The sequence below is a fragment of the Oryctolagus cuniculus genome, chromosome 8 (genome assembly GCF_964237555.1).
Source record: "Oryctolagus cuniculus chromosome 8, mOryCun1.1, whole genome shotgun sequence".
In the NCBI taxonomy this organism is placed as follows: domain Eukaryota; kingdom Metazoa; phylum Chordata; class Mammalia; order Lagomorpha; family Leporidae; genus Oryctolagus; species Oryctolagus cuniculus.
The window spans coordinates 5,010,254-5,022,140 of NC_091439.1; the positions used below are offsets into that span (position 1 = coordinate 5,010,254).

General features: G+C 41.1%; 1 pseudogene; it reads left to right on the forward strand.

Annotated features, from left to right (window-relative positions):
- The first annotated feature begins 338 nt into the window (after positions 1 to 338).
- LOC138843370 (zinc finger protein 606 pseudogene) lies at positions 339 to 10,120 on the forward strand (annotated as a pseudogene).
- The last annotated feature ends 1,767 nt before the right edge of the window (positions 10,121 to 11,887 follow it).

The window sequence follows — 11,887 nt, forward strand, 5'->3', positions numbered from 1 at the left end:
CATCATTACCAAACTGCTATCTGGTGTGCTCACAGCTTTCTTATTTTGATTTGTCTACACCACCTTTTGCAAATTGATTTATTTTTCCTTCTAGGTCATAAATTTTGTGTTATTCCAGAGATTTCCAAGACTACATCAACTTTCATCTTATCTTTTCTTTTCTGTACATTAATGTTGAATTTGAAATGTGAAGCTCATATTTCTAGTATTTTCCCATTACATTATCCTGAAAATTTGCATAATTTTTGCTTTATTTATCTTTGTTGATATGCTCTTTTATTTCCAATTTCAAAATAATCATAATGGACTACTTTCCACCAAATATCAATTCCTTATAATTTCTTTTACTTCATCTTTTTTTCTAACAAATAAATTCTCACAGTAAAAAAAATGTAGTTTTAATTGTATCAAGTGCTTTCATATCATATTTTGCTTGTGTTTGAAAATCTCAGGGATACAGATATGATCCAGCATATGCAAATCAATAAATACTAAATATTAACTAAATGAGATAAAAACCATATGATTCTTAATAGACTTAAAGAAAGTATTTGATAAAATACAATCTTCCTTCATGACAAAAATCTAAAAAGTTGGGTATATACAAAATGTGCCTCAACACAATAAAGGCAACCTATTGAATATTGGATGTGGAATATTGAATGGGGAAAATCTGGAAGCATTCCCGTCATGAACCGGAACCAGACAGGAATGTATTCTCAAAACACTTTTGTTTTTCAATGAATTGCTGTTAAAATGAGAGAGGGAGGGGAGAGAGAGAAGAGAAAGAGAGAGAGAGAGAGGGAGAAAGGGAGAGGGAGAGAGAAAGAGAGAGGGAGAGAGAGAGAGAGAGAGAATGAATTATGAGAGGGATGATAATTTGGCACAGTGGTTTGAACTGTCTTCTGTGATGCCAGCATCCCGGTCAGAGTGCCAATAAAAGTTCTAGTTACTCCATTTCTTTTTTTTAAGATTTATTTATTTATTTATTTGAAAAGGAGAGAGAGAGAGAGAGAGAGAGATGAAGTCTCCCATCCACTAGTTCACCCCCCAAATGACTGCAATGGCAGGAGCTGAACTGATCTGAAGCCAGGAGCCAGGAGCTTCTTCCAGGTCCCCGACATGGATGTAGGGGCCCAAGGACTTGGGCCATTCTCTAGTGCTTTCTTAAGCCATAGCATAGAGCTGGATGGGAAGTAAAGCAGCTGAGACTCAAACTGGTGCCCATATGGGATGCCAACACTGCAGGCAATAACTTTACATACTATACCAGAGCTGCAGTCCCTGGTGATTTGACATCTGAGCTCACTTCCTTCAAATGTTTTTGGAAAGGTTTTCAAAAATAACCCAAGTAGCACTAGTTTAAATTCCAGCTGTTCTACTTCCATGCCAGCTACTTGATAATGTGCTAGATATGGTAGTTGAAGATAGACCAAATATTTGGACCCTTGTACCCATGTGGAAGACCCAGCTAAAGATCCTGACTTTGGCCTCATCCAACGTTGGCCACTGTGTACATTTGGGGAGTGCACCAGCAAATGGAAAATCTCTCTCTCTCTCTCTCTCTCTCTCTCTCTCTCTCTCTCTCTCTGTTATTCTGACATTCAAATAAATAAATAAGCTTTAAAAATAGCCCAACTGCTTCAACCCTTGTCACCCAGGTTGGAGACCTGGATGGAGTTACTCAGTTTTGGACTCAGTCCTGTTCAGACATGGCTGTTGGGGTCATTTGGGAAATGAAACAGTGGGAGAAATATCTCTATATCTCTCACTATATGTCTCTTTTTGTCTACCTCTCAATGAAATAAATAAAATTTGAAAAAAGCAACTAAGGAGATACAAATTAGAAGTAAGTAAATCAGATTATCTCTATTTGCATAAGACATAATTCTTTATATAAGGGCATAAAAGATCCCACACTATGATTAGTAGAGAATTCAACAAAGTTTCAGAATACAAAATCAACACACAAAATTAATGTAATTCTTAGACATCAAAAGAAATCTGGCTGAGAAAGAACTTATAAAAACTATTCTAGTCTAAATAGCTAGATAAACTTTAAATACATTGGGATAAATTTAATCAAGGATGTGAACGATTTCTACAATGAAAATTAAACATTAATTAAAAATGTAGAAAAAATACAAGAAATGGAAAATATTTCCATGTTCCTGATTTGAAAGAATTAATATTATTAAAATATCCCTAATACCAAAACCAATTTACAGATTCAAATGTGGTGGAGGTGAGGCCTTTGCCTGGGCTGTGGGGCTTCAGCCTTTACATCTGTCACCTCAGAGAGCCCAGAGGCTAAGGAGAGTGGGCGAGGGGCTGGCACAGTGCTAGGGCGGGTTCTGGGCTGGCCACTCAGTGCTGTCGCCATTGGCCCTGGAACCTCCCTTCTCCCAGCTCTAGGCTCCCTGCCTCCTCTGGCCAGGCCAGGCGGGCCCCAGTGGTCCCTGCACTTTGGTCCTGGAGCGCCTTTGTCCCCAGGGCTGCGCACAGAGTTGCTCAGCACATGGCCAGGCTGGACTTCGGCTCTGGACAAAAGCCAAAGGAAGAGATACTGAGCCTGCTACGTCGCCTACGAGGGGGCTGGGGCAGTGGCTCCCAGCTAACAGGCATTTCTCGTCCATGCCTGTTTACATAAAGCACTGTGGAAGACATCAGAACAGCCTCAGGTTCTTGTTAATATGCAATGACGGGGATATGTCAAACTGAACAAGACGGTTTTGGCATAAGTCCGTCCAGGTGATCTTGACGCTAGTGGGAATGCAAGTGCTTTACACATAGCTCCAGGCATCCATCAGATAGGTCTTGAGACTTACACAAGACGTGGAGTTGGGAACCTTGGCGCCACAGCTACCTGTGACTTTACACCAGGACAAGTTGAGCATTTTCGTATCCTCCAGAAGAAGCCCTAGTACCCGTTAGGCAGTCACTGTCCACTCCCCCATTCCCCTAGCTCTGTGCAGCCACTGACCTGTGAAGATTGCAGGTTGGGAATTGTGCTCCTGGTCCAGCAGTTGGTAGAGATCAATCTTCCAGGATGGCAGCCATCAACCAGTGGACTTCCTGGGATGCCTTTACAGACCAGACTTGGGGGATGGCAACTGCTGACCCGTGGCCCTCCTGGGCTCTGTGTTCTCAGGACCCTGCCTGGCACAGGGACGGGAACCCTGACGAAGAGAGGAGGACTTCCAGGCTCCAAAAGCCCCTGTCCAGGAACCAGTAACCTTCAAGGAGGTGGTGGTGGACTTCACTCAAGAAGAGTGGGGCAGTACGACCTTGTTCAGAGGACTCTGTACTATGATGTGATGCTGGAGACCTATGGACATCTGTTGTCCATGGGAAATCAGATCACCAAGCCTGAGGTCATCTCGCTGTCTGGACAGAGAAGAACCATGGTCAGTGGAGTAAGCATACCCTAAAGCACTTGTCCAGAATGGATGAAAAATATTGAAAATAAAACATTGGTCCCAATACAAAGCATATTTGAGGAGGAAAAATCCCATGAAATGAGGTTGGAAAAATACGTATGGGATGATTCTTGGTTCTCCAGGAAAGAAGTTTTAGGCGGTAAAGACCAATTAGAAATATACCACATGAACCAGAGTACAGCTATGAGACAAATGTTCCTTATGCAAAAGCAAGTGCTGTTTCAAAAAGGCTCAGGATTCTGTGAACTTGGGTCAGAGTACAGCCAGAACTTAAACTTTGGTCCTTCACAGAGAGTTTCTCATGTAGAACATTTCTATAAGCCTGAAGCACATGCTGAAAGCTGGAAATGTAACTCAGCCATAATGTATGCAGATAAGGTTATCTGTGAAAATAATTATGACAAATCCTTCTATCAGTCCATTAACCTATTCACACTGCAAGAATGCAAGCTGTAGATAATCTTTTCGAATGTACTGATGCTGTTAAATCTTTCAATCATATAATACATTTTGGTGATCATAAAGGGATCCTTATCAATATAAGGAGTGCCATCAAATTTTTAACCAGAGCCCAACATTTTGTGAACATCCAAGATTTCATATTGGAGAAAACCAGAATGATTACAAAGAATATGAGAATATCTTTTACTTTTCATCCTTCATGGAACATCAAAAATTGGTACTATAGAGAAAGCATATGCATACAAGGAATGGGAAAAAGTCTTTGGATTTGACATTCCCTACTCAATGTACAAGCACTTACAGTTCTGAGAAACACTATGAATATAATGAATGTGGGCCATCTTTCATCTGGAGCTTGTGCCTTATTCAATGTAAGAAATCTCATACTGGAGAGAAATCCTACGCATGTGATAAATGTGGAAAGCTTTTTAGGAATCATTCAGCCCTGACTAAACATGGATGGACCCACACTGGAATAAAACCCTAAGAATGTAATAAATGTGGAAAAGCCTGCAGCTGGAATTCTCATCTTATTGTACACAATAGAATTAATACAGGAGAAAAACCTTTTGTATGTAATGAATGTGGGGAATCTTTCAATTGGAATTCTCGTCTTATTGGACATCAGAGCACTCATACTGGAGAGAAACCTTTTGAATGTACTGAATGTGGGAAATCTTTCAGCTGGAGCTCTCATCCCATTGCCCATATGAGAATGCATACTGGAGAGAAGTCCTTCAAATGTGATGAATGTGAAAAAACCTTTAGGGATTACTGAGCCATTAGTAAACATGAAAGAACTCACTCTGGAGCAAAACCATAAAAATGTACTGAATATGGCAAATCATTCAGCTGGAACTCCCATATTATTGCCCATCAGAGAACTCACACAGGAGAAAAACCCTATAACTGTCAGGAACGTGGCAAAGCATTTAGAGAACACTCAGCTTTTACTAAACATGAAATCATTCATTGTGGAATTAAGCCCTATGAATGTAATAAATGCAGAAAATCTTGCAGCCAGATGGCTCACTTTGTCAGGCATCAAAGAACTCATACTGGAGAAAAGCCTTATGAATGCAATAAATGTGGGAAGTCTTTCAGTCAGAACTGTTACCTTGTTGCTCATTGGAAAATTCACACCAGTGAGAAACCCTATAAATGTAATCAATGTGAAAGATCCTTTAACTGTAGCTCTCATCTCATTGCACACCAGAGAACTCATACTGGAGAGAAACCCTACAGGTGTAATGAATGAGAGTTCTTTCCTTATTGTACCTGAGAAACCAGACTGGAGAAAAATCCTACAAACGCAATCATTGTATATCTATAAAATGTATGTGTATGAAGATCTGAAAGATCCATGAAGAAATTAACCTGGTTAAGATTTTTTCTGAAGTTTTACAAATAGTGCTTACCATATGCTAGGCTTTGTTTTAAATGTTTTTCAAATATTAGCCTTAACTCAATGAGATAGGTACTGTTATTGTACCAGTTTTACAAAGGGGGAAACCAAACGACACATCTAGTAAGGAATGGAGCTAGGATTGTTTGACTCCAGAGTTCATTTTTTAAACTGCTGTGTTATGCTTCCTGTCCAGTGATATTTTTCCTTAATGTTTTTGCCTTTTTGTTTAGTGTTCCTATAGTAGATATTTGGTAATAAAAATCAAGAAAATCCTAAGCACTGAGAAATAAAGTTACCTGGTTCCTGTCTCATGAAGGATTTTTGGTAACATAAGAGCTGAGATTCCTATGGAATATGAAAGAGTCTGAATTGGACATTTAGAATCACATCATTTTCTGGGTCCTGGTTTCCTGGAATTTCATTGCCCACAACTTGGAATTATAGGGCAGCAGGACCAGAACAGTTACTGGAGATTGTGGTAAATCTGAAGAATACTGCTTGACAGGTTTAGAATGCTTCTCCATGAAGCCATGGGCAAGGCTGCGTGTTCTTTTGCACAGACTCTGTGATGTGTGAGAATAGCCTTTCTGAAAGTCTCCCTTGAATTCAGTGTTTATTATTATTTTCACAAGGTAGACAGGTTATTTGATAGGAAGAAGGATTCAGAAGGGGATGGAGTTCATCACTAGTCCACCCCTAGAGTTAGCAATTCTCTGAGTATTCACAAGGGAGAAGGAGTGAAGCTGCAGAGGACTTGGGTGGCTTCTCTCTAGTTCATAAAATATTCCTAAAGTAGGGCTGTATTTAGGGGGCAAAGATTCTTCCTGGATAGGCCCCAGAGTATTGGATGAATAGAAGGTTCATCTAATTTCTCAAGATCCATGATTCACCAGTGGTTGAGAAATAGTTGCATATTGGAGTCATGGGGAGACTGTGTTTACTGTCTGGCTACTGTAGCTTGAGCTCACTGAGCTATGTAACATTTGATTCCTCACTTCAGAGAAGAATGTAATAGTGGTCACCTGACAGATGTTGCAGGAGTGAATTAATGTTTTCCTGGGTTTCTCATGGGATTAATGTAGAGAATAGAGTTAATATTATCTCTGTGAGAGGGGCTGGTCAGCACTGGTCAAGTGTACCTGTGTGTACTGCCTGTTTAGAATGGGGAAGGGATGTTTTGGAGACAGCTTGTTGTTTTGAAGTGGATAAAACCCAAGAGTTTGTACAGATCCCTCCTCCTCCCAGAGAAGACAGGCTCTTGGGTTTGTTGTAAAGTGACTGCTGCATCGATAAAGCTCTTGGCTTCTTAGTAAAAAATAAATAAATAAATAAATAAATAAATAAATAAATTGAAAAATCCACAGTAATCTGTTGTGCAGTGAACTTAGTGCTAAGAAGATAAACAGATGCAGTAATCAAAACATTTGCTACAGTAATAGATTTGTGAATTCTGGGAATGTATCTTTCAGATGTATCACTTAATCTTATTTACCAACTTTGGCTAACTCAACTTTCATTTATGGTCTGATTTCCTTAAGTTGAAAAACCAGGTCACAAGTTTACAACTCAGTCCTCTCAGCACTGCTCTTCCAAGGGGCCTGAGTCAGTTTTCTTGTTGCCAATAACAGAAAAGCACAGACTCAGTAGTTTAGAAAGAAATGGTATTTGTCTCATGGTTTGGGTCCAAGATTTGAGGGCAGCATCTGATGATGGTCATCATGGCAGAGGCTTGGGGTGGCACATAAACCACATGAACAGGTAAGGGAAGTGCAGGAGAGGCAAATACAAAGTGGCTCCCATGGCAGACATCTGGGGATAAGCCAGTAACCCATTAATCACATGAGTGGATTTATCCTAATCACTTCTTATAGGTTCCACCTGTTTGCACTGATTAATTTCTCATAATTGGAATTAAATGAACCCATGAGATTTAGAGGGTGATAAATCTGGAAATAAATCCCTAAATGATTCATGCAATCTGGATTCTCTTAGTTTTATGTAGAGAGTATAAACTTTGTAAAGGCCAAGGAGCAACACACAACCCCAGCTAACTGGTGTGAGCCCTGAGGAGAAAATGCATTGTTGGCACACAGCACTATCATTTTGCATCCAGAGTTGGTTTAGTCAGATCATAGTTTGCACCACTTGAGAATATCTGGGAAGATCAGATTCTGCTGGATGCAAAAGTGTTTTTAAATTTGAGAGTTTATTTGTCACTGGTATAATAAAATAAACTTTTCTCCTCAATTCCTGGCTCCTGGATTTTAAGACCCAGATATGTCCTGAGTGATAGGAGTGGCTATGATTCTGTCAAATTTCAGGCAATAGCTAAGCTTATGCTAGTGAGATAGCTGTAGATAGAATCTCTGGATAACTTCAGAAAGGGGACAGGGATCAGAAAAACAAATGCATACTTTTCACTGATATTTGCCTGGAGTTGTGTGGTGGGACTAAGGTCTGAATCTGTAGCCTTTACTAACACTATATAATGTCAGAATTGAACTGTTTGGAAATTTATAGGTGTTATAGGTATGTTGTTTAATAGTAAACAAACCACACACATTCAGTGTTAGTGATGACAAAAAAGACTGCATACATCACAATCTTAAACTGATTTTGAGTGCTTGATTTCTGGTGATAATTAAGACCTTGGAGGAAGGAGCCAATGCATACTGTTGGTAGGAAAAAGTAGGAAATGTGGAACTCCCAGAATTAAATTTTCTGGCTGCTGAGGTTTGCCACAATGCCTGGGATTGAAACCTCTTAGTCTGCATGTCCTCAGTGTGATCCCCAAAGTCTGGGAACCTGGGGGTCTCCTGGGTCAGTGTTCCCTTGTAAACTTTGGGAGAAATTGTCTGCTTCTGGGGATGGCACCATGGCCCACTAGGTTAATCCTCCACCTGTGGTACCAACATCCCATATAGGCACTGGTTCTAGTCCTCGTTGGTCCTCTTCAAGTCCAGCTCTCTACTGTGGCCTGGAATAGCAGTGGAGGATGGCCCAGGTACTTTGGCCCCTGCACCCACATGGGAGACCTAAAGGATGCTCCTGGGTCCTGGCTTCAGATCAGTGCAGTTCCATTGCGGCTATTTGGGGAGTGAGCCAACAGAAGGAACACCTTTCTCTGTCTCTCTCTCTCTCTCACTGTCTGTAACTCTACCTGTCAAATAAATAAAGAGAATGTTTAAAAAAAAGTCTGCTTCCCAAAGCTGTTTTTTTTTTGATGTCTTGTTAGAAACTTGTTGCCTTTGAATTACACTTTGCCCACTTAGTTAGAAATTGTGTGCCATGATTTCAATGATAGACATGTATATTCTTGCATTGAATCTTAAGATTATCCAATGAAAGGAAAAAGAACTGTTGACATCTTTGTTTTCTTCTAAATTTGAATAAGTAGGTTAACATCCATAGAGTCAATACCGAGGATAATAAATAGACCTTGTCAGTCCAAGTGTTTTCCCAACTTCTTCTACTTCTGCCACCACTGAGGACCAAGACGTGGTTCTTTTTGATGCTTTTGATTGCTTGCATTCTATTTATCTAAACCATGAGTTTGCTTGCTTTATGTTTGATATTTGTGACCATATCTTTCTTGCTTTGTGTTCCTCATCTGCTAATTCTTGGACTTTTTTTATTGTGGAAAATTTCTGTCAGGTTATAGATTGTGGATAAACTCTGGTTTTGCAGGAAATATTGATAGTACAGCTGGATTGTCTATCTTTTCATTCATATAAACTGATTTTTGTGATTTTTCCACTACTTGGGGTGACTTTATTTGTTTTCTCCATTTAGTACTATCTGACATATCTGCACAATGACATATTGATAACTACACATTACCCCTGGTTGGGTATTTATAACACTGTCTTTATCTATACTTATCAACACTGACCAATCTTTGCAGTTTTGTAAGCTTCTTTTCTTACATAATTTGATGCTCTATCTTGGAACACTGATATGAAGTAATGTCTCCTTATAGAACCCTGCTCCTCTCACTATAAAACCCTTGTAATTTTTCTGACATAAATTCTGATTAACCTAAAATGCATATTACTTTTCCAGGCTTCATTGTGCTAATGTTATAATGGACTGTGTTTCTGCATATTTTTCATTTAATCAATCTATATCTTAATTTTATTTTATTTTTGAAATCCATATATATGTATCTTAAGTTTGCAAAAATGTAAGGTACTTAGGAAACTTCTGTAACAAAACACAGAAATTTTTCTTGGGGTTAAACAGAGGCTTTTAGAAAGAACATCATGGGCTAGCACCATGGCAGAGCAGATAAAGCCAGCAGTGCCACATCCCACACGGGCCACCCCCTTAAACACTAGCATCCCACATGAGCACTGGCACTATGGCACAGTGTATAAAGCCACCCCCTGCAGCTCCAGCTTCCCACGTGGGCACTGGTTTGAGCTGGTCCTGGCTGCTCCACTTCCAATCCAGCTCCCTGCTAATGTCTTTGGGAAAGCAGCAGAAGATATGTGGGAGACCCAGATGAGTTCCAGGGTCCTGGCTTGAGTTACCAGCCTTGGATATTGGAGCCATTTGGGGAAGTGAGCCAGCAGATGGTTTTCTGTTCTCTCTCTAACTCTACCTTTCAAATAAATAAATAAATAAATAATTTAGATAAATAATTACTTATCAATAAACATTTGCACATGTATACACACACATATATATAAAAACTTGTACCTGGATGAATCTCAAAAAAACTCATCTGAGGGGCTGGTTCTGTGGTATAGCAGCAGGTGAAGCTACTGCCTGTAATGATGGCATTCTATGTGGGCGCAAGTGTTGTTTTGTGCTGTGTTTTTTTTTTTTTCTTCTTCTTCAGATCTCAAATTCTTTGAGGTGGCAACAAAGAGCATGTGGGCCAGAAGATGAGTGAACTTGACCAGTTGCGGCAGGAGGCCGAGCAGCTGAAGAACCAAATCAGAGTGTGTAGTGTATACTGCCTGGTCTCCTGGGTGTGGAGTTGAGGGCAGGTGTTACCCGTTTCAGGACAGGTGGTTACAGAGTGGTGGGTGTTGACAGTGAATTTGGGTCTCTCTTGGCCCAGTGAATACTAATTATAGATCCAGATACTTGGCCTAGTACTGTCTAGGGGGTTTTATTTTTCTGTGTAATTTGTTATTTGAATCTATGTGAAATGTTTCCTCAGAACTCGGAAATTTCTTTTTGTACTGTTGTCTCATGGTCACTATATCAGTGTGTGTTAACTGCCTTGCTCCCCTTGAAATGATTGCAACTTTTAAGTTGAGGACAGAAAAGCTATTTTCTATGGTGTTGCAAGACAGTGGGTTAAACCCCTGCTAGCACCCGTATCAGAGCACTGGGTCTGGTTCTGGCTGCTCTGCTTCCATCCAGCCCCCTGCTAATGGCTTGGGTAAAGCTGGGGAGGATGGTCCAAGTGCTTGGGCCCCTGCCACCCGAGGGAGAGCCAGATGGAGCTCCTGACTCCTGGCTTCAGCCCAGCCCAGCCTCAGCTGTTATAGCCATTTGGGGAGGGAACCAACAGACGGAAGATCTCTCCCTGTCATTCTGCCTTTTAGATAAATAAAAAAGTCTTTTTTTTTTAAAGATTTATTTATTTATTTGAAAGTCAGAGTTAGAGAGAGAGAGAAGAAGAGGCAGAGAGACAAAGGTCTTCCATCTGTTGATTCACTCCCCAAGTGGCTGCAATGGCTGGAGCTGTGCCAATCTGAAGCCAGGAGTGTCTTCCAGATCTCCCACATGGGTGCAGGGACCAAGGGACTTGGGCCATCTTCTATTGCTTTCCCAGGTCACAGCAGAGAGCTGAATCAGAAGTGGAGCAACCGGGACTCGAACCGGCACCCATATGGGATGCCGGCACCGTAGGGAGCAGCCTTACCTGCTAGACCACAGTGCTGCCCCCCCTACAACTTTTTAACGACACCAAGAAGGGGCCAGCACTGAGATACCAGCCTCCACCTGAGGTACCAGCATCCCTTATGGTTGCTGGTTTGTGTCCCGGTTGCTCCTTTTCCAATCCAGCTCTCTGCTTATGGCCTGAGAAACCAGAGGAAGATGGCCCAAGTGCTTGGGCTCCTGCTCCTATGTGGGAGGCCCAGAAGACGCTCCTGGCTCCTGGCTTTGGGTTGGCCCAGCTCTGGCCATTGCGACCATTTGGAGAGTGAACCAGTAGATTGAAAATCTCTCAGTTTCTGTGTCTCTTCCTTTCTCTCTGTAACTTTGCCTTTGGAATAAAATAAATAAATAAAAAAAAAACTGAGCAGCAGATCTTCCCCACAGGGCTTGACCAGACCATAGCTGGGAGCTCCATCTGGGTTTCCCACGTGGGTGGCAGGGACCTAAGAACTTGGCCATTGTCTGCCTCCCAGGTGTGTTAGCAGGGAGCTGGTCAGGAGCAGAATATCTGAGACTTGGCCTAGCAGCTTGCTGTGGGATGTGGGCACCCCACACAGCATCTGAACCACTGCACCACAACACACACCCACTGAAGCAGCCATGAAAGCCTGAAAGTAGTGTCTTAAACTCTAGTGTGGTTTGTTCTGTTTTAATCCATTTCTTTCTTTAACAATTACAT